Source organism: Panthera pardus, unplaced genomic scaffold (assembly GCF_024362965.1).
Source record: "Panthera pardus isolate Hobbes unplaced genomic scaffold, ASM2436296v1 HiC_scaffold_26, whole genome shotgun sequence".
NCBI lineage: Eukaryota > Metazoa > Chordata > Mammalia > Carnivora > Felidae > Panthera > Panthera pardus.
Genome location: NW_026526832.1, coordinates 26,177,563 through 26,201,760, shown reverse-complemented (window position 1 = coordinate 26,201,760; position 24,198 = coordinate 26,177,563). Strand labels below are relative to the sequence as shown.

The 24,198-nt window shown below is 41.4% G+C and overlaps 1 long non-coding RNA gene across 1 annotated transcript in view; it reads right to left on the bottom strand.

Moving 5' to 3' along the window:
- Positions 1 to 23,940, bottom strand: part of LOC109268098 (uncharacterized) — a 58,759-nt gene extending 34,819 nt beyond the window's left edge. Inside the window, exons 1-2 of the long non-coding RNA XR_002080468.2 lie at positions 23,547 to 23,940; positions 19,578 to 19,655 (exon numbers count right to left, since the gene is read on the bottom strand). This is a non-coding gene — a long non-coding RNA (uncharacterized LOC109268098). The remainder of the gene's footprint in view (positions 1 to 19,577; positions 19,656 to 23,546) is intronic.
- Between the last annotated feature and the right edge of the window lie 258 nt (positions 23,941 to 24,198).

Sequence of the window (24,198 nt, the reverse complement as noted above, 5' to 3'; positions counted from 1 at the left end):
TTCTCCAAAAGGGCTCACCTTCTGGTTACAATTTGCTTATCCAATGAAGAACACAATGCACAAAGGTAACCAACAGCTGGGTAGTGTGCCCCTATAGAAACTAATTCTTCACTGTCTCCTTCCACCATTGTAGGGTGTCAGCCACACCAGATCACTCAGTCCTTTTACTAATTCTGTACATTCAATTCTGTTTCAGGAAGCTCCAGTTAATTTCCATTTCTCTGCACACCTGTCACTCCCCGCACTTTCTGCCCAAACCCCCTCTAGCCTGCCATTAACCCAGAAATGCATGCATTTCAAATTTCTAGGTCTAAATTCTGAAACAGAATTCTGTTTCTTCTCATGAAGAACAGCAAAGAAGCTGCTGCCAGGTTTAAATTATTGTGGGGTCCCAAGTTTTGGTGCAGACCCACGTGGGTCAATGTCAGTACAGGACACCCAGTAGCCAAGAACCGAAGCTTCTTAGGAGGCTGGCATCTTGGGGCCAAGATCTAAATGCAGTGATCTTCCCTCCCACACCCACAATCAATTTTCCTCTTTAAAGGATTGCCATTCCTTCTTTAAAGAATTTCAGATCCCTGAGCTCAGGTAATAGTTGAAAGAGAGAAGAAAAAGAGATGGTAGAGATAAACGAGATAAAGGAGAGGGGAGGGGAAATTATACACATGAAATTTTTTTTTTGCCTGTAAATGGAAAAAAAAAAAGTTTGGCAAATTTTTATAGCTTTTGCATTTAAAACCAGAGCAGAGAAAGATACTTTTGAAGCACGTAGGCAAAGTTCCAAAGCAGAGCTTCTAGGAAACAGCAATTGAGGGAGGAAAGTTCAGGGGCCATCTGTATGTCACCAGTGCTCTCTGAAAGCCCTGGGAGGTGTTGGAGGGAAGTGGCATCCTGAGGCAGTTTATTTTATGGTGAGTCTAAAAATATTGGAGAGGACCATGAGGACCACATTTCATCACACAGCCTTCAGGGGCCCTTCAGTCTACTGGGCAGTGGCCACCAGGAGGTGGAAGGCCAGTGAACAACTGTGATTTCTCTGTCCTAATGATCTGGGGTATCACAGTAACCTTATTTTTGGAAACAGCCCCAGAATTGGAAGACCTTTTGCCTGTGGGACCCTCATTTCCACCTTGAGTACAAACAGAAGTCAGACAGAAAGTTGGTCACTGGCCATTTAGGTGCACACGCCAAGACTGGATAGAGCTAAATATGAGTCTTGAGGGGTTAGTGCATAAGGTAGACATGGGGAGCACCCCACACCTGGGGCAGGTCCCAACCCCTCCCTGTTGAGAGAAGAAAGAGAAAAGCAACTTCCTAAGTTGAGAAACTTGTTGACCAGCTTATAAAATAGCCAACTGGCTGTGCCTTAGCTGTCCACTCTGAGGAATAGGGACTGAAAGACCCAATGCCCATTATGTGGCATCAAAGGGCATTACACATTTGCTTCCCTTCTGCTGTGGAGATTTCAGTGGAGAACCCACTGTCACACTCCAGTTCCTCACCTGAGAGGACAGACAAAGTAGAACACACAAGGGAATGAGAATGTTGATCTGGCTGTACAGGGAGTATGTGGGGCCTCGATCTGTGAAGCAGGACTAGCAGAACAGAAAAGATTCTTAGAGATTACCTGGGTTAAAAAACAAATGCTGAGAAGAGAAGAGACTGCCTGAGCTCACAGAGGAAGCTAGTGGTACAGATGACAGTAGAATGGTTCCTCTTTCTCTTGGTTTACTGTCTGTGATAGTGTAATTTATAATATATGTGTGGGCATTCAGATGATCAAAGTATATTTCTCACATGTATTTGGTCTTCCTAAAGCTCACAGTTCCTAAAATCCTTGGAATTTCCGGTGATAAGGGCTCTGAAGGTGTCTTTTGTTATGTTAATACAAGTGACTTTTGTACCTCACCCAAGAGAAGGGGAGATGGGGGTTAGTTGCCAGGAGGTGCAACCACCTGATTAGAGGGTTGGAATTTTCAGTCCCACCCCCTAACCTCCACCCATGGGGAGGGGAGAGGAGCTGAGGGTTGAATGCCAATTATGACTATGTAATGAAGCCTCCATAAAAACCCAAAAGGACTGGGATTGGGAGCTTCCTGGTTGGTAAACAGGTGGAGGCTGGGAAAGTGGTGCACTCTGAGAGGGCATGAAGGCCCTGCGCGTTTTTCCTATACTTCACCCTATGCATCTCTTCCATCTGGCTATTGATTCATATCCTTTAGTAAACGGTAAACATGCTTCCCTGCGTTATGCACTCTCTAGCAAATGAACCAAACCTAAGGAGGAGATCATTAGAACTTCCGATCTACAGCTGATGGGTCAGAAGCACAGGTAATGGCCTGGGGCTTATGTTAGCTTGTGAGGTGGGGATGGAAGACAGTCTTGTAGGACTGAGCCCTTAACCTGTGGAATCTGATGCTATCTCTGGGTAGATAGCATCAGGACTGAATTGAATTCTCATACAGCCTGCTGGTGTTCGATAATTACTTGGTGTTATAGGTAGGGGACTTCCCTCCCTCAAAGTTGGAATTGGGTCCACCAACACTAAAAGAGTATCCCTCCAGTCTCATCATACAATTTATAAGTGGCTCATACACATATACCCACACATTTATTGAACACCCTTTCTATGCCTAGTTCTCTCCTGGGTTTTAGGGAATGCAAAAGGATGGGAGGGGATGTGCTATTGGGAAGTGGAGGAATGTAATAATATCCTACATTTTCATAATCCTTTACAGTTTTCAAAGCACTGAACATACACTAGCTCATTTAAATTTTGGGTCTTTGGGTGGCTCAGTCGGTTAAGCCTCTGACTTCGGCTCAGGTCATGATCTTGAGGTTCATGAGTTCGAGCCCCGCGTTGGGCTCTGTGCTGATAGCTCAGAGCCTGGAGCCTGCTTCGGATTCTGTGTCTCCCTCTCTCTCTGCCTCACACTCTGACTCTCTCTCTCTCTTTCTCTCTCTCCAAAACAAATAAACATTAAAAAAATTTAAATAAATAAATAAATTTTAGTCCTCAAACAAATCTGAGAAGTATCCTCAGCGTATAAGTGAGAATGCAAACATTGCTCAAGGGTATACAAGAAGTGACATTGCAAGGATGCAACCCAGATACTTGACCTTTAAGATTTTCCATGTAGCTAGAGAGATAAAGCACAAACAGGTGAAACAATTAGTAAGTTACATATGATAGCATGATAGTTAATTTAATTGATTCTTGTATGATTTAATGAGTTCCATCCATTTGAGATGCTTCTGAGTGAAGATGTTCAAAAGATAATAGAATCTAGGTGGAAGGAATGTAAGACTTGGGACCCATCACATATAGATGGCAACAGAAATGGAAGTTGATGTATTTGAAATTGGCCCTTTCTGCAATGATCACCATTTTATTAACAGTATACAGGAACAAAAGAGAGGTAGTAGAACCGTTGTAATTATGAGAGCTGCAAATGGAGGCTACTTCATTGGAAGTCATCATTCATGAAACAAAAATATACTGAAGAATTGGCTCATGGTCTCCACTCTGGTTGGAATTCACATTCTCACAAGTCTGTCTGTGTGAGCTCTGGAAATTATTCAACCAACAACTCTCCAATAGTTGTTCTTTGTCTTTCCTCATGGCATCTTACCTCTATGTAGCTTAGTATTCAGGAAAACATTCAAGAGAACCCCTGTGCACATTTCTGCAACTTCTTCCATCTATGGTTTTGTCCTTTACTGTATTCTGCCCATTGGATTCCAGCTCCATCAGCTTCCACCACTCCCATCTGTGTCTCCTGAATCCAACAAAATCACCACTCCCTCCAGTGCTTCTGGACATAAAATGTCTCCAGGGAGAAAGCCAGGATCCTCCTTGTTTTCACTTTGTTTCTTTTCTTTCTCTCAGGGAACACAATATGGTTCTGAAAAGAGTTATTTCATATATGCTGTCCAGGTTTCTAGCTGTTTATGATGTGAGGGAAATTTCACTACCACTTAAGCTTCCAACATGGCTGGAGGCTTAAGTGTTCCCACGTAGTTTTGAAGTGATGCAGATCTGCTGTGAATGACATTTTAAATTAATCATGTATGTTAAAAATTTTAAGTATAACCATCTCAAAAATAAAAATGTAAAATAAAACTTCCAACCCAAGGGAGCATGAGGCAAGGTAGAATAAAGAAAGCGTGATCATTCCAATAGTAGATGGGAAGGGAGAAAAAATGAAGAAAAGAGAATTCCAGTGCCAAGAAAGGAAGTCAAGAGAAGCAACAGATGGGACTGTTTACTCCTGACAATATAGAGATGATTGAGGTATTTGGAAAAGACTTTAAAATAAATACTGGATGTTTAAAATTCTCAAAGAGCCAAAGGAGAAACTAACATCATGGAAGAATTAGAAACTATGAAAGATTAAAGGTAGACATTAAAAACCATTAGAAAATTAGAACTGAAATAAAAAATTAGGAAAAGCTAGACAGGATATTCTGAAGAAAGAATAATTCTTTGGAAGATAGAACTGAGAAAATCTACCAGGGTATAACAAAGAGGGATAAAGAAATGGGCAATTATGATATGCCTATCCAAATTTGTCCAAAATATATAAAATTCAACATGACTTAATTATACAGGAAATTTTACCAAAATCTATCAAAAAGGGTGATTTTAACATACTTCTCTCAGAAACTATTTTGATCAAAAAAAAAATGCAAGCATCTAGGATTCTTGAATAACATGATTCTAAAGTTTTATCTACAAACGCATTTAGAATGTTGTGTAGAACAATAAAATGGGTGATACATCAGGTGATCACATGTATCAATCTGTTTCTAGACTATTCGCTACTCTGTTCCATTGTTGAATGTGTCTTTGCTTGTGCTCATGCCACAGTCTTAATTACAGTGTATTTATAATCCTTTCTTGTCTTCTACTCTGGAAGACAAAAGGTTCATCTGTAGATACCCTCCCCAACCTGTGCTTCAAAACTTCACAAATATATTGAGGGGTGATAAATCATGATCACCGGATGATCACCAAAACATTGTTGCTTTTCTGTCCTCTGTAATAGACTTCCACCAGAAACCAAGCTTGGATTTCAAGCTTCTCTCTGGGCCAGAACTGATGAAAGTCCCCAAGGAAAAAGAGCCTATGAGTGCTAGTGTTAATTTACCACTTCTTCTAAGTGTTCTACTCCTGCTAGTTTCCTTTTCTAGCTAACTTTCCTTAGTAGCTCTTTGCTTCTAAGAACCAGAGACTGAATTAGTTTCTAACATTCATAAGCTTTAAGATTTTTTTTTTTAACTTTCCACATTGCCTTAAATTCGTCAAGTGTGTTATGGGGGGGAAGGCCATATATCTGAAGCCTATCAAGACATCAGCCCTGTTCACTTCAGCCTCACGAGTCCACAAACAGCTTTTCTGATTTTTCTTCATACTAGCAATGATGCCCTGATCTTTAGCCATGAGCCAGCACCAAGAACTGATACATCCTCCCTGGGGGGAATGAAGCACCTGCTGATCTTCAGCTCTGAATGGTTCTCTACTGCCCAAAAATTCAGTCCATCCAGTCCTCACTGTTTACAGACCTATCCAATGTCTTTAAAACATGTTTGTACTCTGTGTGGTTTTTCTAAGTGTTGTCAATCAGAGCACAGGCCTGTCAATTAGACTAGGATCCACTTCTCATGAAGGAAAAAAAATGGCATTTTTTACTCTGATTAAAAAAGTGTAAGTAGGTTGGTGAGGGCCCACCATAGCTAAAAAAATTGAGAGAAAAATTGTGTGCATTTCTATGTTAGCAAAGCAAGTTGCCAGTTACTTAGCATGAGTGGAGAAGCCCAAGGAGGTTCAACCCCAATACCCTTTCCCACTTGTCTGCCATGAGAGTAATCTCTTCTACTACAACCCAACCTCCTCTTACCTATAGACTCAATACTTTGGGTTATGAACAAAAAGCATGTTTATTTCCTTTGACAAAACAGGGAGGCCTCATTTTCTTGGTTTGGCACAAAGTCCTCAGTTGGTGGAGAAAGCAGCTTCTCCAGATCTAATTAATACAGGACATATAAAATTAGCACCAGCATCTAGCACACTTTGAAAGACATGAAGAGTCTAACAGTGAGGATCACAAATTATAAATTATAAATGTAAGCAGGTGTGGGAAGAACTTAGGCAAGGTCTCCACCAGCCCCTGTGTGTATCCAGCTTTACGTAACAAGCTTGATATATGGGAGGTGTTGCTAATAGCCTACTGAATGTTCATTCCCCTCTTCCTCCTTATTTACAAAACCCCAGTTTTGTTTGGGGAAGCAGGAAACAATAAACACAGATAAAATGCTTTGTCTCTCAGACTCATTTGCAACTAGGGTTGACCAGGTGGCACAATTGTGTTTGGTATTTAAGGGGAAATCTGTCGGATATGGAAAGTTTGTTCTTCTGGTTACAGAGATAACCCCAGCTGGCATATGCCTTTTGTCCTTCCCTCTTTATCCTGCTCCCACCTAGAACACATTTCTGATGCCTGATGATGAAGCAGCCATTTTGAAAAAATACCATAAGGGATATTTTCTTGAGAAGCTGCACTACCCCAAACCACCAACCTCCAGACTTCTTGTTATGTGGGAAAAATAAACCTTATCTGTTACATGCAGCCAAAGGCAATCCTAGTTGATGGGGATGAGAAGTTTTTACAGGTTTATATAAACGTACAATCTAGTAGAGTTTCTGAGAATTTGAGGAAGGTATTTCAAAAATGAGGACTGATCAACTGTGCCATAAAGGAAAACATGGAAAGAAGAAGGCCTTATGGGAATAACGAGGAAAAATAGTGTTAGGTTATTGGGGGTTCACTGGGAACATTGAGTGAACATTTTCCAAACCCATTCATCACACACTACAGAATTATTTATACTTGCCTTTGCTATCTACACCCTGAAGTCCTTCTCATTGTAGCTTGTGTTGCAGTCTTTCTGCCTCTCTTTCAAAATGTACCCCCAAACCTTTCCAAAATTTGTCCTGAGCAGGATCTTGTTATTCTTGCCTATCTCCTCACACCTTTACAATCTATTTTCTTCTGCAAGTGCATCTTGGCCCTTTCCAAAGTAACTCAACTAAATTGGTTTGGTTGCTTTGATTTCTCCTTCTTACCCATTATCCACATTTGTACAATGACACCAGGAATAGAACTTACAAAAAACAAAATTATCTTTAGCATGAAAAGGAACGTGGGAGTCCTTAACATTCCCTTTTTATTATTTTTTAATTACACATGGATATGCGTAATTAAAATACACTCTTACACACATACATTCGTGTGCCTTTGTTAACACGTAGTATCCAGAAGAATCTTACTCAAACAAGACTTGCTATAATAAGGATCAAATGTCAACTCCCACCTTGGCCCACCCCTCTAATTTAACATGGCTAAACTATAATTTGTGTCATTCAATCCCTAAAACGGGAGCTTAATCAGCACATTTCATGACATTCAAAGCAATTCAGAAAACTACTTTTGAAAAATAACATAAAGCACCACACATTCCATAAATCCTCTCTCCTTCCTGCAAATCTGGAAGATGGGAACACCCTTTCCTCTCCCTGAGCATGTCCAGCCTGCTTCACCGACTGCCATGTTACATGGGAAGCCCCAGTGTCAGTCCCCTTTGAGCTCTCAAGGCCACATCCCAAGAAACACTTCCTGCATTAGGAAACAGTGCCCTTGCTTCTAAAGCCACATCTCAGATTTTATTTTTGGTTTCTGATGCCCTTTTTATTGTCATCTGTCTTTCATCAATCTCCCATGGAGACTTCCAGCTACCAGTACTAATGACATTATACACAGTACTACCATTGATGCCAACATGAAATGGAAATACATATTTTTTTTGTTAGAGTGTATAAACTTCCTGGTTTAATGAAGCAAAGCTACACTGAAAGTTTATCTAACTCCGTTTATAATAAGAAAATGCCTTGGTGCGTGTATTTGTGTTGTAAAGAAAAGCTAAAATTAACACTTTTAAGACCACCTCCAACACACGAGTAAACCTCGTTAGAAGCAAAAAAGAAAATCAAGGTAAAAGTTGATTAAAACACCAAACCAAATTAAATTTGATCTAATAGTGTTTACTTGTTTTAACATCTGGAAAAGTTTGGGCATACACTGCAAACATTTTTAACCTAATTTAAAAATAAATTATGCTTAGTTTCCACAGATGTATTTAAGTTAGGTCCTTTTAAAGAAATCATTCTTTAGGATTTTTTTTTTTTTTTTACATTTAACAGGCAAGAATTTGAATCATAAGGTGCCAATGGAAAGAGTATCTAAATATCTCCCCTAATGGGCCCTCAAAAGAATAACCCAATATTTAAAAAATACAGTTTACAAAGATCCTATACCCTCTGCTGGGTGAAAAACAGAAATATGTGGAGGATCTCCTCAGTAGGGGTTGCACAGGAGTATTTTCACCTGCGGAGAAGGGAAAAAGAAGTAGCTGACAGGGCCTCCCCACGGATCCTGACTACGAGGATATGCACTAAACTCCAAGAAAGTGAAAGCTCCTGTACAGTTGAGGGATTTAGCTGATATTCCTATGGGCTCTAAGGAAAGGAAGGTGCTATGTCTCCTGCAGCCCTTATAGGCTCTGCTCTTCCCATCTCTGCCCAACATATATTCCCCCCCCGCCCCCCCCGCAGTGGCCAAAGTGTAGAAACTATTCTCCCAAAGCCCATGGCTGTTTGGTGTTAAAGCTTGCAGCCCTTTCACCCCATCTCATATACCAAGGAAGCCTCTACGTGCTACTGGGTAGGAAAGAGTGGGGTAGGTATTTATGGGAACAGAATTTATTTAGGTATTTATTGGGCAGAAAATGGTGAAAAGGGAATTTGAAGACCTACTCTCACCTTGATCAAGTCTAAAGCCCTGCTCTTCTGTTACCATGAATGTAAAGATTTGCCTCATTTTTGGTTGGCATCAGCTTAGCTGTTTACAGGAATCCAGTTCCCCAACACCCTACTTCTCTCTCTACCCCTCCTCTGCCCTTGCTTTGTCAGCTCCATCTTTCCTGAATTCACAAAATAGTCTGTAGCTTCTTGATGGATGGGGTCATCTCTTAGACTTATTTTTCATCTTCCCAGTCACAGCCTAACATAAGCCTTCCTGAGTACACAGCAGGCGGTGAGTTCTGGGGGTGGAGGGTGGTATTGAGAAAACACAGGGTTGATTCATCTTTTGTCTGTGGGCTTTTTCAGCACCCATTCAATATCCTAGAAGAGAGTTATTACTTGATACAAACAGTACATAAAAATGTAAGTTGTAAGTAAGAGAAACGCCCCCACTTTTCCCCCTCCTCTGTTCTCTCTTCCCACGGCAGTGCACCTTCTGGATGCAGCCAAGAGCTTGCCCTACTAAGGGTTCAGGCAGAGGCTGTGAGCTTTGTGTGTTTGGTAAGGGCCGTGGTCAGCAAAGTTGGTTTTCTTATTAGAAAAGTCTGTTTTATACTGTGATAAAGCTTCACACTTGTGATTTAAAAAATTCTGTGGCAGAGACATAACCTCCCTCTAAATTCTCATCTCATGGCGTAACTTCATCCACAAACTCATAACTCAGAGCAGCCTGTGGTTGAAAATCATGTACACATTTACTCCTTATTTCTTGTTGCTAGAGGGTAACATAGGTTAGCCACAGAATAATCCTTAAAACAGTAAGAATCATAGCTATACCTCTCTTTTCTCAGCTGAATAAGCGTCAATAAACTTAGTGCATACCCCTTTAAAACCTAATCAATTCTGGGGCACCTGGGTGGCTCAGTTGGTTAAGTGTCTGACTTTAGCTCAGGTCATGATCTCACTGCTCAGGAGTTCAAGCCCCATGTGGGGCTCTGTGCTGACAGCTCAGAGCCTGGAGCCTGCTTCCAATTCTGTGTCTCCTTCTCTCTCAGCCCCTCTCCTGCTCACACTGTTTCTTTCTCTCAAAAATAAACAAACATTAAAATAAGAAAACACAACAAAACTAATCAATTCTATTTTTTTCTACTCCCTTTATCATTACGTTTTTTGCTCTTCTACCTGGAACACTGGTCGTCAAAGTATGGTCCCTGGACCACCAGCATTAATATCACCTGGGAACTTAGGAATGCAAATTCTCCAGGTTTTTTCCCAAACCTATCACATCAGAAACTCTGGATGGGGCCCAGTAATGTGTGTTCTAACAAGAGATGATTCAGATGCATGCTCAAGTTGGAGAACCACTGACTAAGTACCAGTAGCCTGGCTTTATAGGAACTAAGTGTCCTGGGCATCTCAGAGAAAACAGTTGTCACCTTAGCCTTCACACTTGTAAAGGTAGGACAGGGAGAAACACATGAGACCCTGGGGCACGCCTCCAGACAGCATCACTATATAAAGCATAGTCTGGCCAATCCACATGTTAGCACTGCTATCCTGATTGAAGGAAACACCCCAGAAGACAACTGACTTGGAATTTGAGAGGAAGCAATTGCACATCATAATCAGTAAATTGCGTGGGGATGAACAGAAGCATCTGCTACTAACATTTTCAAAGCTACATTTTTCACAGGTACATTCCAGAGTGTAACAAACCATTTCCACATGTGGGGGCTGATCTTTCAACTATATATCTTACCTGCCTTTTGTGTCATCACAGATTTCTTTAGAAGTTAAAGTTCACTTCAAAGTCATAGTGAAGCCAAAAACTATTCCAGGTGCAGTGATGAGTCTTCAGAGATGTTGGTGATCAAGGGCTAGGCAGAACCGTGAATTAGGGGAGGGCTGCTGGAGCTAAACTGCCTTACTGCCCCTCTCACTTCTGAGATGCCCCTGGCCCACTTCAATTATATGGATGCATACTAGAATCCTTGAGGGACCTTATTAGCATATCGATGCTTAGGCTCCACTCCTGGAAGTTCTAATTTAGTTATTCTGGGTAGAGTCTATGCATTGGTACTTTTAAAAAGCATTCCACGTTCTTCTACTGTGCACCCCAATTCTAGGACCACTGAATTAAATGAGTATTTCTTGAGTACTTACTATGTGTGAGTTCCTAGTAAGGCAATAGAAGATTCCAAAAAGCATAAGGAAAGAGGGTGTGTCTTCAAGAAGCATAGAGTGGTGGGGGTGCCTTCGTGTCTCAGTTAGTTAGTTGAGTGACCGACTTTGGCTCAGGTCATGATCTCACGGTTCGTGAATTCCAGCCCTGCATGGGGCTTGCTGCTGTCAATGAAGAGCCCACTTCAGATCCTTTGTCCCCCTCTCTATCTGCCCCTCCTTCACTCATGCTTGCTTTCTCTCTCTGTCTCTCTCTATCTCTCGAAAAAAAAATAATTATAAACAAAGCATAGAATGGTGGAATGTGGAGCAAAATATACACACCTAACTAGAACCCACAGTGGTCTATAAGTGCTGCATTAGAGTTACTCAGTTACCTGGGTTAAAGACAGGGTAGAGTTAATTCTAGACTTGCTTTTAATTTGGTTTTGGAGGATTTTTATCAAACAAGGGAGAAAAACCATTTGGGACTGAGAAAATGAAAATAAACAGAAGTGTGAAGACAAGAAAGTTCAAGAATTTTGTAGGGATCAGTAAATACTACATAGCCACTGCATATAGGGAATGAGGTTAGCAAAGTCATTCAGGCCAGCTTTTAAAGGCTTTTTGAATGTCACGGTAACAATTTGAATCTTATTGTCAATGAAACGTAATGTTATGATATGTGTTTTAGAAAGATATATCACTTAGAAGATAACTACTATTTCTACCGATAAAACTGTTGTATGTTTAGCCAATTAAACAAACACTCATTGATCATTTCATTTACTCTGTTGCAAATTCCTGCACTAGATACTTTGAGGAATTAAAAATGCCCACGGCAACTGTTTACAATCATAATTCATTGTTGAACCTTACACTCTTTTATACATCTATTCTACCTACAAAATAGAATTTTGTGGGATAAATAGCCAACTTCTGTTACTGCTAAATTTCTAAAAAAAGTCATTTGTTTATGGTAAAAGTAGCACACTGGAGCCACTTAGAACATTAGCCCAGATCACCTGGCTGACGTAGTATTTGTCAGATTTCTCTGCTGTAACCTTTTCTCCCTTTCCATGTATACACTTTGAAAGGGAGTAACTATGCACACCGCCTTGAGGGCAGAGTGTCTACATAAATAATTGGGACTGCTACATGAGACATTTGTCTACTCTCCCTCATTTGTTTTATTCAATCATTAATTTATATTGCTATAAACTCAGATATTTCTCTTATACTTTGTATTAGAATCCAACACTGCATTATTTATTGTGGCTTTTTTTTCTTCACTTGTCTGGGCAATTTTCTATTCTTTTAAATCATAATTCTAAAAACATGGTTATATAATTAAGTATTCAGGTTGTTATCAATTTTAAGCTGAGCTCTTTCTATATGAACTATGGTATAGGGATGTTTGTGATTGCAAAGAACAGAGCTAACATCACTTCCATTCTTCAAAAACTAATTTGGGAAGGAAGAAGTAGTTAATGTGGGGTACTAATGCCAGCTGTTATAAGCAGTTATTTGGAAATCCAGGAGAATCTGAACATCCTAGAAAACTAGATATTCAATAAATGATTCTCTTCACCTAACCCATTCTACCTCACAAATGTTCTTGGGTTGCCTTTAACAAGAAAAGAGCACTCATTTCTCTCTACTTTTGCCATTAATATCAGCATTAATTACACCCTCTGCCAAAATATGCAGAATATTTAAATTGTCACTAACTCTTATGATTCTAAGCAGACTCCCAACACTGCTGTGGTGAAATCTGGGAGGTTGGTCAGGATGAGTCCTACAGTTTCAGGCTGACTTTGGGGAGAGATCCGATTTACCATGTGCAACCAGAACATTGCTCCTTGATTTTCACCAAATGTCTGCAAAGAAAGCAACTTGTTCAAAGTCACTGTGTAAGAAGAGGAAAATAATAAACCTCTTAAGATACATATTGCCAAACCACGACCGTACCCATATGTCAGTGAGGGCACAGAAGAACATCTTATCCTTTCTGACCTACTGTGCACTGCCCATTGGTCTTCCTTCAGTTCACTAGGCTCACCTTCACCACCTGTCAAGGGCCCGCCATGGGCCTCTCCACTCACCTTCAGTAGACGTTCCCAACCACTCATAGGATCTTGTTGACAAGTGTACTTCCTCTCCTTGGACATCCCCATGATAATGAACCCACCTTGGTCCATCCACAAGCCCAGCAGGAAACTAGAGCATCTTGAGCAGATGCTTCCTCTTGACTCCAGCCTTTGGATGAACATTATTGGCATCTCCCGACTTCTGGAGTCGAAGCCAGGGGAAAACGTTAAGTACCCCTTGATCTCCTTACAAAACTAAAGGAGAGCATGACTCTAGACTTCCACGTACACTTCCTCTTCTGGCAAAAGAGCTTCTTTGCCATCTGTTTCTGATGTTTTTTTCTTGTCTCATCTTGCCAAGCAGACTCACAAGAGCTCTCCCCTACTTCTCTGCTGCTTTGTGAATTCTCTCCCAAAGTGTTTACTGAATCCTCCTACCACTTAAATTGTTCTATTCACCTGTTAACCTACAGACCCCAGGCCTAACTTCAAGGCACAATTCAAAATTTACCTACCCCTAGGCCCCCTGTGAGCTCCCATCCCAGAAATTTCTCCTATCCTGCCCACATGGTGTATCTTCTCTTCTGTAGGAATGGTCTGTTATTCTTCCTCTGAAGGCAGAAAGTGGGTCCTATGCATCCTTTATATCCCTGAAAGCCATGAACATCAGGAATCATTTTCTAATGTATGTGTGCATGAGACCTGTTGGTAAACCACAGAAATGATCCTACAAGGGATATGGAGCTGATATTTTCAGCCATTTCAGGTATATGGATGTGGATGAAGAGCAGCATGTGGATGAAGAGGTTTGCTGAAAGTCAAGTCGGTACTTATCTTTGCTCCCTTCTCCAACATCATAAAAGATATGAACCCCAAATGACAACTAAAGTGAAAGAGAGGATTATAGATAGTCAACAAAATTTAGGAAACAAGAAGAAGATAAACAAGTAGTAACTAAAATCTGATAGCCAGTCAAGGGTCCATGGAGCCAAAAGGTGCCAATCGATTCACCCATACAACTCTGGAACGGCACAGAGATGGGAGGGTGTCGAGTATCTCCAAATGCTGAGGTGTAGATTGAGCCTGCTCACACAACCAATCACCTTTCCTCTAGCCAGGCACAAAACAGCTTTCCCCTCTGGAGACACTTTGGACTTGAGGTCCCCAGGTTCAGTTAAAGGCAAGGGCAAGGTACCAAAATAGAAAGGGAAGAATGTAAGTAAACATCTGCATGTGAAATGGTGAAACCCACCATCTTTCCCTGCCCAGCAGCCAGAACACGGGAGCCAGACTTGTCCTTGTTCTCCCCAGGCAGGGAGCTGGAGAATCCTCCCAGAGAAACTGGCCAGCCCCATGGGAAGCGAAACCTACTGATCCTGGGGACCCAAAGAAACAGCCAGGTCCTCACCCAATAATCCCAAAGCAAAGTCTGCAGATTACTGAGCACACCTCCTTTCCCCATCCCAATCATAGCTACCAAACACACACACACAGGTTCACATCAGCTTTTTAGGGACTCAACTTGAAAAGGAATCTTTGACTGTATGTTAACTATACTGGAATGAAAAAGAAATTGAATCTCTGTGCCATTCACTTGTACTAAGACATCTGTGCTAAGTTTCTAATATGAGTCTAAACCAGAAAAATAAAATAAAATAAAAAAGAGAGAGAGACGGAGACAGAGACAAAAAGAAAGAGAAAAAGTCAGGGTGGGGAAATTACTCAGAGGAAGTAGAAGAAATTAAGGCAACTGAGGAAACATGAAACATTTTTTTAAAGAATATTCTTAGATATAAGAAAAGATATTAAATCAATGCAGAAAAGAATAAGTGCTAATAAAAAAACACTAGATAAGAACTCTGAGAAACTCAAAGTCTCATGGCACTTAAAATTATTATTTAAAATTCAATAAAATATATAGAGGATTAAATTTAAGGAAATCTATAAAGCATAACCAAAAAATGATAGAAAAGGAAAACAATAAGCTAGAAAATTAAAGATAAACCCATGAAGACTGACATTCAACTGACGAGCTAACTGGAAGGAAGGGTCAGAGAAAGAAACTATAAAAATACATACTGTATAAAATAGAAACTATATATTTATATATGATATTCTTGAGCCAAGGGATATGGTTTTCCAGATCAAAAGGGAATATAGCCTGCCCAGCATGTTGAATCGAAAAGAGGATTCGTCAAGTCATGTCATCGTAAAATTTGGGATAAAGAGAAGCCCTAAAAGTTTCCAGAGAGAAAAAGCATACAAACAATTTTTCCCACACAAAGAATTAGGAATAACGTACTGCCTCATACTTTTCAAAAAATAGCATTGGGAGCAAGTTAAAAGTAGAGAAATGCCTTAGAATTCTAATCTAGAAATCTATACTCAAAATACACTCAAATATGCAAGTAGAGGAAAAATATCATCAGACATGCTAGGTTTTACAATATTTTTCCACCGTGTATTTTTTCTTAGGACACTACTAGAAGATATGATTTCCCCCCAATACTAGGGTTTAAACTAAGAAAGAGGAAGAAACCAGGGATCTAGCTTATGAGGCAGACGAAGGCAATTCCCAGGATGACGATCAAGACAAATCCTAGGATACCAGTGATGCATCAGCCCCAGAGCATAAACAATCCTGACTGGCAGAGGAAGACAGGACAGATGGTGCTAGAAGGAATAACTCTAAGAAAAAACAAAGCCTGAAAGATTGCCTGAAGTATTTGTTCATATTGAGAAGTGCTCGATAGCCCTGTTAGAAAAGCTAGGGAAGAATTGTGGATAACAATACGAAACAAAAGAAGGAATTATTGACTACAAAAACTTGTAGAGAAAGATAATGAACAATCGTATACTGTAAGGCTCATCTTTGATTAATATTTACATAATTATATGACATTAAATACTGAATATTGGTTTGACTAAAAGTGGTGCTTAAATATAAAGGGGGAACGGGGAGATGAGATGTACATGTGTTTGTGGCAGGGGCAGATGGGTGATATCGAGAGAGTGAAATTTTCATCTTTCATAGAATTAAGTCAATAGGTAACATCTAAAATTGAAACACTGCGGAAAAAGACAGCAAAAACATGATATGGAGAAATATGGAAGAACATTCCAGATGAAAAACAACAGCAAGGAACACAGTGGTTATTCCTGAAGGATAGAAGTCAGAGGTGGGGAAGGGTGGAATAAGGAACTGCTGTTTTGTATTATAAGATTTATAATGTTATTTGACTTTTGCTTTTCAGTGAAGCGGTATGGTATGGTGCTTCAAAGCCCAGACCTGGGTTTGGATTTCATCCCTGACACTTGCCGACTGTGTGAACCTGGTCAGGAATCTTAACCTCTCCATGCCTCAACTTCCCCTTTCAAACAGGAGTACTAATAATGCCTGAATCAGTTAATAAATTAAAACACTGAGAAGAGTCATGTTCACTGTTCCAAAACTATTTGTTAGTGTGATTAAACTACCTACCTATGTTACTTAAAAACTAAAATTAAAATTGAAAAGAATCAAGCACTATGCAAATTTTACTTCTGAAGACTGTTCTTTCTTCATATAAAGTAACAGTCAGAATCTTATGCTCAATTTTGCTCTAAATGTACCAGTTTCTGTTGCTTTCCTTTTCTACAGAACATGTCCAGGAACACAGAACAGCAACTACTGAGAGGGGTGGGGCTTCCAGAATGGAATGGCTGTGTAAGGAGCGGTCGACACCATCCCCACCATTGCTCAAGCCCTCCCTTGGCTTGGAGATCACAGCATCAGTCCAGAATGCACCAAGTCTGACTTTGGGCTTGTGCTTTTCAAGGCAACAAGTCATAAATCATCCTAGATCACTGCGGTCATCCCGAAAAGACTTGCTGTCCTGCCAGGGTCTCAGACAGAGCTCTTTGTGTTTCAGAAGTGAATGAAAGAAGCATGCAGACACATTCTAGGAACCAAAGCCTCACTCGTTCCTCGAGGGCAGAAGCAGACCCTCCCTTACCGTCCACTCTTCTCTGCCCTGTGCCTTCTTCTGACATCACCCTATGGAATCAGTACACAGTGGAAAAGCTAGAAGGCCTCTGCTGTTTCACTCACGCATACTTCTCTCTTATTCAGCTACAACCCAGACTCTCATCAGCACCCACGCAAGAGGAGAAACCAGGGTGACCTGCTCCACAGCAGAGCACATATGCACACCACAGTGAAACTAAGTGCTTTCCTTACAGAACGCATGCATGTGAGTGTATGCATGTGAATGTATGCACGTGAATGAGTCTGCTCATAGCTCTAACATCTACTCACTCTGGGACCTTGTATTAATATTGTCAGTTCTCCTGACCTCATTCTGCTCTGCTATAAAATCTGAGTCAAAGAATCAACACCCCCATTTCCCCTAGGGTTAACAAGGCCTGAGGCAATGAGGGGACTCACACAAGGTGACACTGAATTAGAACTGGGACTCAAACCACAGTCTACTAAGCCCAGAACATTGCTCTTTCCATGGTGCCTGATCACTGCCCAATGTCCAAACTATCATCTCCCAATCACAGACTCTTCTATGTGAAAACCGGAATCCTATACAGTAATCCACAGAAAGATAGTATCATTTTTTCATGATATGATAATTCCTTTCCAAGGCTCCAGCATTAGATTTTGAGCTTACCAAGAAATTCCCAACTAAAATAACAAATGGAAGATTAAAAACTCCAAATCAGTTTTAAACAACCCTATACTTGCATGTACAGTCAAATTGGCAAATCTGACAGCAAGTTCTCAGACAAAGTCATAAACTCACCCTGCTGCAGACCCGCAATACCAGCCTCTCGGGAAGGGAGCTGCTTCTGAACAAGTAACTGAGATGGAGAGCCAATGCTCCCCTCCCTCCCCTCCCCTTCCCTGCCCACACCCACCCAAAGGCCAGTCTCTACCAAGCTGTTTGGCAACTCTGTTCAAGACAGCTTAAGGTCCAGGAGTGGATTAGGAACAGCTAACACTCTGGCAATCATTCTCCTTTCCCTTGAGCCCAGACTTCAGTGGGCGTGCAATGTGGCATTTTGCTTCTGATTTCAACCACTTCCCCAGCAATTCAGCACGAGAAAAATAAGAGCCGGTGCCAGCACAGGAGCAGCCAGCCTCAAGTCCTCCACCTCCCGCCATGGAAAGACCCTTGGTGACCAGGCCATCTCCCATCTCAGGACTTCAGGAGCAGGCCACTGATGGCCTGTAGGATGAGGCAGGAAGGCTCATCCTGTGCTGTTGCCTTCCCTTCAAGCCAAAAAAGCAGATGGGCCTTCCATCCTGCTGAAAGCAGCCTGGGAAATCTACAAGGATGGACAAGCCATTTTGCTTTTAAGCCACTCATGGCAGTTGTTGAAAATTAACATTACATATCCTGTGTATCTGTGGAATTGCCAGAGTTAGGAAGTCTAGAACACAAGCTAGAGAGACACTGGGCACATGATCTTCATTTGCTAGTTCCCCCTGGGTTTCTGGCCTTGCCTCCCTTCCTCACCTTCCACTTAAGTGACAAACGATTCAGAACACATCTCTGAACGTATCATGCCCTTCACATGAAATTATCCAGGGCTCCTCGGAACCTTCAGCATAGAGTCCCATTCCTCGGCATGTGCCTTCAGATGGCCCCACCAGCTTCTTCTCCTGCCAGTTCCCTACTGCATCCTGGGCTTCAGTATTGCGAAGCCATGCATAGCCCAGGGCCTCTCTCACCTCTTAATTGTTGAACATGCATTTCCCTGTTCTCAGACAACCTCCTCCCCCTTTCCAATAGCCCGACACCTCAGTGGAAATGCCAACTCCCTCCAGAAAACCCTCCTTGGCTCCTCCAGTACTCTGAGTATTGAATGTTCCTCCATGGAAGATTCACTATGTTCCTAAAATGACCTCTATCAAGACCATTTTAAAAAATCTGTCTCTCAGGCTGGTCTCTGAGCTCTTTATGCGGGATAGTAACTTTCTTTTCTGAGTGCCTACATCAGCACCTAGTGAATGGAATGTGTTCAGTGACTGTGTGTTGATTCAATAATTCTTAAGGGCAGAGAATATGCTGTATTCCTTTTTTTGAGCCTTTAAAAAACAGATGCTTCAAGTGGTTTGTGCATGACAGAATAAACCAAAAAACTGTATTTCCTCAACCTAAAGAATTTGTGCTTTGTCTTCAGACAAATGCTTGTCTGAGAGTCAATGATGTCAACCTGCGGCTTTGTCTCTAAGTAGATTGTCATGCCTGCACTCTCCAAGAAACAGTTTGCTACTTGTGTTCCCTCCCTGCTGGCCTCAGGCACTCTGCCTCCCATTCCATTTCCTCCTTCAGGCTGTGAAACACCTCCCTGCAGCCTTCCTTTCCTCCAGGTGACCTTCCATGGAACAGGAGTCCCACCCTACCTTGCTTGCTCCAGATGTTTGAGCCCCTCGGGGGACTCACAGATAGAAAGCACAGGAGAAGCTTGCTTACCTTTTCATTTGGATAACTGCACCTGTGACCCATGGATGGTATAGGCTTCTGGAGGCCCTCCATGTTTCTCACACAGTTCTGTGAAAAAAAAAAAAAAGTCCTCGTTATTGTCTAATGAAGGTAGACACCACAGGGGGGTTATAAAATGAGGTACGATAAAATAAGGGGGTTAAAAAGGATTGTTACTTTACTTCCTTATGCCAGTTCTGCCTCCTGCAGCCTAGAATGTTCACTTTGCAGTAGATAGAATGGGCTGACGTGTATATAAGCTTACTAATGTGAGCCTGAGGTTTCTCTAAAATTGTCAATAATCACCTTTCAGGAAGCAGCAGTAGGCTTTAGCCAGCATCTGACATGGCCTACAAATTTTGGAATCAGCCATTTCTGAGGAAGCCCATTTTTGTAAAGGGGCCACCAACACACCCAATAGACACTCTCTGGCAAGTCTGTGAATTGCTACAACATAAAAAGGCAGGCCCGGTTTGAATTACCAGGCTCCAATCCCTCACTGGAACTCTGGTCACACTCACTACACAAACCATCTGGAGCCTCACTCTGGCACTTTGTTATTTACTCGGGGTCCCAGGTGGAATTAGAGCCCATAATTCACTGACGTCCGCCCTCTTCTCCATGGACAGCATCATACCTCATCTCAGCAGTCGCTCCCTGGCCATCCATCAGCCATTCCAATTTGTGAATCCCTTGCCAAAGTAGATGTTTTTCTTTGGGGATTATCATTATAAATTAATGTTTTAAATTTGGGGACTAGTCTGCCATTTTGCAGAGCATCTTGCCTTTTTTCTCTTAATCTCACATGTCTCAAACTTATAAAGGACCCACTTATTCATCCCATTTTTCCTTCTTCCCTTCATAAAGAATTCTGGTCACCAGCCCACCATATGCTCCAACCTCTTTTACTTCTCTGGGAATTCATTACTAAACCAACCAACCAACAAGTGATGAAAAACTCCTACCAGCTCAAGGTCCTCAATGAGAAGACCACTGCTCATCAGTTAAGACTGAGCATGTTACTGAATGTCTCTGTGCCTCAGCTTATCAGAGGATGAGGCATGAAGAAGTCTAGTCATAAAACATGTAGTGGTCTATCCTGGGTGGTAGCAAAGGAAGGGCCCTCTTGGTGAGCAAAAATCAAAAGAGAGGGAGAGGTATGATGTGTCCGAGAATTGGAGAAGTACAATTGGAGGGTCTTCTGGAATGTAGGGAACAGGTGAAAGAGCAGAAGAAAATGAAACTGAAGAGCATGTGGGGTGAAATGATGAAAGCCCTTGAATACAATGTATAGAAGTCTGGATCGGTTTTTTCAAAGTGATACAAAGTCATTAAAGGTTTTAAGAAGGGATATCATGTGTTTAGACTGTTTTTAGAAATACCATTGTCAGAAAGATGGAGGCAGCATTGAAGACATGCAGAATTAAGGGGAAAAATCCAGTCAGGGGACTGCAAGGCAGGTGAGAATAGATACAAGCCTGAAGGTTGTAAAGGGGAGACTTAGAGGAGAGAACAGAGCTAGGAGATCTTTAGAAAGATCAAGGGGAATGAGGGAAGGAATTATTTGAGTAAATGCTCAAGTTTCTCATGTGGATAATTGGACTGACATTGCAACAACAATGGCATTCACCAAGGTAGGGGATAGAGGAAGTTTTTCAAGAAAGGGGGATGAGAAAAAAAAAATTGTTTGGGGACATTTTGAGTGAGTGCCTGTGGGACACTCAAAAAGAGCTTCTAGGTGCACCTGGGTAGCTCAGTAGGTTAAGCATCTGACTTTGGCTCAGGTTATGATCTCACAGTTTGTGGGTTCGAGCTCAGCATTGGGCTTTCTGCTGTCAGCACAGAGCCTGCTTTGGATCCTCTGTCCCTCCCTCTCTCTCTCTGCCCCTTCCCAGCTTATGCTATCCCTCTCTCTCAAAAATAAATAAACATTAAAAAATTAAAAAAAAAGAGTTTCTAGTAAGAGAATTTTCAAGAAAAAAGGAGATTCATCAGCATATACAGTGTATGAAAACTGAAGACACAGGGAAGTTAAGATCATCCAGGAAGCAGGTGTAGTATGAGCAAACAGGAAGGTTGGCCATGAGACCCTACGGAATCAATAACTAAAGGAGGACAGAGCTTCAAGGACAGAGTGGTCAATTGTGTCAATTATACCATGGCAAGTAAAGTCATGGAGAGCAAAAACCAGAAAGAAGTGGGCTTGGGAATGAATTGGGAGAGAGAGTAAATGTGAGCAGTGCATATTGTATTTTGGTAGGCTTAACTGTGAAAGGAGAGAGACAGAGCCAAAGGAAATTGTTGATTGGTTGGTGGCTTGCTGTTTTATTTTTAATAACCTTTTTGTTTTGGAGTAATTTTATTTATTTATTTATTTATTTATTTATTTATTTATTTATTTATTTAGATAGTGTGTGAGCACATGTGCAAGTAGGGGAGGGACAGAGAGAGAGAGGGAGAGAGAGAGAATCTCCAGCATGTTCCATGCTGTGTCAACACAGAGCCCAATGCAGGGCTCAGTCTCACAAACCCAAGATCATGACCTCAGCTGAAACCAAGAGTTGAATACTTAACCGACTGAGCCACCCAGGTGCCCCTGGAATAATTTTAGATTACAGAGAAGTTGTACAAATAGTCCAGTTCCCCATATTAACATCTTACATTACCATGGTACATTTATCAAAACTCAGAAACCAACATTGGTACATTACTACTAACTAACTTCTGGAATTTATTTGGACTTCATCAGCTTTTCTGTTGATGTCTTTTTCCCTCTCAAGATCCAATACAGAGTACCACATTGCATTTAGTTCTCATATCTCCCCAGTATCCTCTGGTCAGTCTTTATTTTTCATGACCTTGACAGTCTTGAGGAGTACTGGCCAGATAGCCTATCGAATGCCTCACAATCTGAGTTTTTCCCATGGTTAGATTGGGGTTATGAGTTCCGAGAAATTATACCTCTTCATCAGGGGCTACATGAGATCCACATGACAACACTGATGATATTAATTTTGACCGCTTGATTAATGTAGTAGCTTCTCCACTGTGAAGTTTCTGCTTTCACTTACCCAACTCTATTCTTTGGAAGTGACTCACCACCAAGTCAGCCCACACTTTGGTGTGAGGTGGGGGTGGACATAGGATTAAGCTCCACCTCTTGTTTTGTTTTTAAGATGAGGAAGATCCTCCTAACTCAGCCCATAATCCTCATTATTTCTCCTTTATTTGAGATAAAGCTAAACATCTGGAATCTCAAGTATGCAATATAGAACTTAATCCTATGAGATTTTATTTTGTTCATTGATCATTTTACATGTGTTATTCAGGGTTCCAGGCAAAACAACTCAACACCTAGTCTGGGACTCATACTATACTTCTGTCTCTCCTCAATCCATTTGGTGACCATGTCCTTTCATTTCTACCTGTTAAACATCTCATATTTAGTCACATAATTGACAATTTGTCAGATCAACTGAATCCTAAGTTTCTTACCTTTTCCTTCAGGTAGAACTATCCTCATCCCCAACTCCTGGTAAATGCAGAAAGGCAGCAAAGGAGATAAAACTTTCTCTGTATTATCACCATACTCTAGTGTGGTCAATATGAATATAGGATGACTTAATAGCTTAGAACTTGGGCTTAATAGCTTAGAGCTCATCCTAAGGAAATGGCTGATAAGAAGCCTCCTTCCTGGCATTTTCCACAGAAATTCCCCAAGAATATGTGTTTGAACAAGAACCATCTGCTTATGGAATGCTTGTAGGATGGGTCCAATCTCAGGAAAGGGCAAGCAGGGGATTTGGGTTCCAGGATCGGTTCTGCCACTAGCTTACTCTGGAAACCAGGGTTCACCATTCCAACTTGCATACCTCAATTTCAGCATTAGTAAAATGAAGGAGTTGGGCTGATTATGATGAATTCTGTTCAATCTACCAGCTGCTTTATTAAACCACTTACCCCTTGATTTCCTTGTTGGGGCTTCTTTGTTAGAGTCACAGGACAGCATGATTGGCCTTGGGAATGCTGTGTGGAAGCCATATCTCAGAAGAATCACATGGAAAAGGGATTAGGGCTGCAGAGGTCAAATTCCAGCTTGGTGAGTTGTGTGAGATAAATGTGGGGAAGCCCAGTGGAAAGAAGGGGTTCCTAACCTCTTGAGAGACAATGCATGCTTCTTCCCAGGGGGCTGGAGGCTTGGCAGCCCTCTGTTGCCTCCAGCCCCATCCCATCAGGTGGGGTTAGCTTGCTGTTGAGCTCACATGACAGATGGTTCTTTCGGTCTCCAGAGTGTTCTCCAGCCATCACCAGGTTGTCAAACTGCAAACAAAAGCCATTCATTGCCCTCATCTTCTCTCCTGAATTCTTTCTAGTTTTGTAACCCCAAAAGCACAGGTTATGCCATAATGATCTGAGGGTCTTCCACTCCTTGCTTATCTACATGAGCCATATTTTTCTGAAACTCAAAAAATCAGCACACATCACCTGACAAAGTGTTTTTGCTATTCCTAACTGCAAAAACAGTCGAGGAAATGTAGTTTGGGTACCAAGATATTATTATTATTATTTCCACATTACTGCAACGGTTTCTAACATCTTTTCCAGGACTAAC